We start from the raw sequence: 2179 nt of genomic DNA on the forward strand, positions 1-2179 counted from the left end.
AGCAAATCACCAAAGAAATCATGGATTATACCTATATACCAAATCAGCAAAAGGAAATTTTTACTATGTGGATTTTAGAAACTCGAAATTTTGTGTTATGCTAATTTTTTAACTACAAGAACTTTTGGTACAAAGAAATCTCTTCATTATGACTAGGTTTTCTGTTGGTCTGTTTTCATATATGTATTTCAACAAAGAGAAAGGTGCAAGATAATTAATATGTTGCCTACTGGATTAAGTTTATTTACTAGGCAAGTGGATAAGCAAAACAGGCCCATGTAAAATTTCCATTCCCAACTTAAAGGGACGATTCAAACAACAGACTAAGGCAAAAAAAAAAAGGTGGGGGTGGCTTTTCTGAAATTATGACAGTTCAGGTAAGGAAACCAAATTAAAATGAACTCCTGACATGTAGTACTGTAACAGCACAGCACCAAGCCTTCAGATGGCCACTATGTAGCAAATATCTTAACTGTGGTGTTTGTAAAATGTTGAATTGAGTGAAGTAAAATTTGCTTTTCCTTTTAGAAACACAACAAGGTAAAGATCAGTACATCCTTATTACACTAAGTAAAGCTTGGATTGATGCTCGTGACTACTGCAGAACAAACTACACAGACCTGACCAGTCTAAGGAATGACGCTGAGTACCAGGTGGTCCAGGAAGTAGCCAGTGGATTTGAGGTCTGGGTTGGACTCTTCAGAGACCCCTGGGAGTGGTCAGACCAAAGTGATTCGTTGTTCAGATACTGGAAAGCAAACAAACCAGTGTGGACTGAGAGTTACAGCTGTGGTGCCTTGGTGAAGCTGGAATCAGGAAGATGAACTGGCTTGTGAGGACACATATCCATTCCTCTGTGACTGCAGTGAGTAATGTTCTTGGCTAAAATATTAAGATTTTCAGAGATATTGCTATCTTTGTTTAATGGTGATAAAATTTACTAAATGTTCTAATAGTGTTTTTTATTTTCTTTATACCAGGAATAAAGTTGAGGATCATTCATATGAAGACGATCTCACAGGATTCAGTGTCAGAACTCGAGAACTCTTTAGTACAAGAAAACATGTTGAAGCAAGTAAGTCTAACAGATCTTTGTGCAGTTGTAGTTTGGTGTTATATAGTGTTTGTGATTTTTTTTTTTAAATTTAAAAATTGAATATGCAAAACACCTTTTGAAATGAGAATATCTCTGAAATGTGAAATAAGTACTCTTTGCTTCTACAGATGAAGCAGCAACTAAGGAATAAGAATGTGAGCGCAAATATTCAACTAGAGTGGAGAAAACAAGATGATGGGAGAGTTTTTATCAATGAACCCTAAAGAAACAGCTGAAGAGAGAAGAATCAGGCCAACAGACTGTTTTTGAATATTGAATAAATCATATATAGAAGTAATCAGTAGAAAAGATAAATTATTTTGGATTTAATAATTGTTTTGTTCTGTTTTTTGTTGGTGGTGGGTTTGTTTGTTTTTTCAGAAATTCTAATGTTTTTTAGTTCCCATTTACAAACACAATTTTCTTAAACTCCTAGACATGCCAAGACTCAGCCTGAGAAAGTAAAAATGGTATGTGTAGGTACTGGATCTGAAAAGGGAAGCTAAAGCAGAACTCCGTTAAACCTGCAGTGTTTCTAATAGTCAGCAGGGGGTGACTCCTCTGGTTGGAAAAAGAGGGGGAAAAAAGTCCGGCCACATAGAAATCTGTGAGGAAAATCCCATATGCTTAATGTTATAAGATAAGATAAGATAAGATAAGATAAGATGACCTTTATTAGTCCCACACGTGGGAAATTTGTTTTGTCACAGCAGGAAGTGGACAGTGCAAAAGTTATGAAGGACAATTAGAATAAAATAAAATAAGAATAAATACAGTACACAACTGTACAGAATAGAATAAAAATAGAATACTATATACAGTAGAATAAAATAGAATAAAATATACAATAGGATAAAAATAGAATACAAAATAGAATGTGTATTTTGAATATTATAATCCCCGTTATTGTCCACAAAGAATAATGTTTTATGCTCAAAAATTGTGACTTTTGACCATAACTGCTGTCCAGACAACACAGATTTATTTTTTACATTGGTTCACTAATTAATGAAGAGCACAAAAAATGTTTAGAAGTAATGCATTAGACACAGATAATGTCAAAAAAAAGTGCTGTCACATTGT

General features: G+C 34.1%; 1 long non-coding RNA gene across 1 annotated transcript; it reads left to right on the plus strand.

Annotated features, from left to right (window-relative positions):
• Positions 1 to 539: 539 nt before the first annotated feature.
• LOC134637937 (uncharacterized) lies at positions 540 to 1386 on the plus strand. Its single transcript, XR_010095205.1, has 3 exons — positions 540 to 865; positions 981 to 1075; positions 1225 to 1386. It is a non-coding gene; the product is annotated as an uncharacterized LOC134637937 (long non-coding RNA).
• Positions 1387 to 2179: the final 793 nt, after the last annotated feature.

This window comes from Pelmatolapia mariae, linkage group LG10_11, assembly GCF_036321145.2.
Source record: "Pelmatolapia mariae isolate MD_Pm_ZW linkage group LG10_11, Pm_UMD_F_2, whole genome shotgun sequence".
Classification (NCBI taxonomy): Eukaryota; Metazoa; Chordata; class Actinopteri; order Cichliformes; family Cichlidae; genus Pelmatolapia; species Pelmatolapia mariae.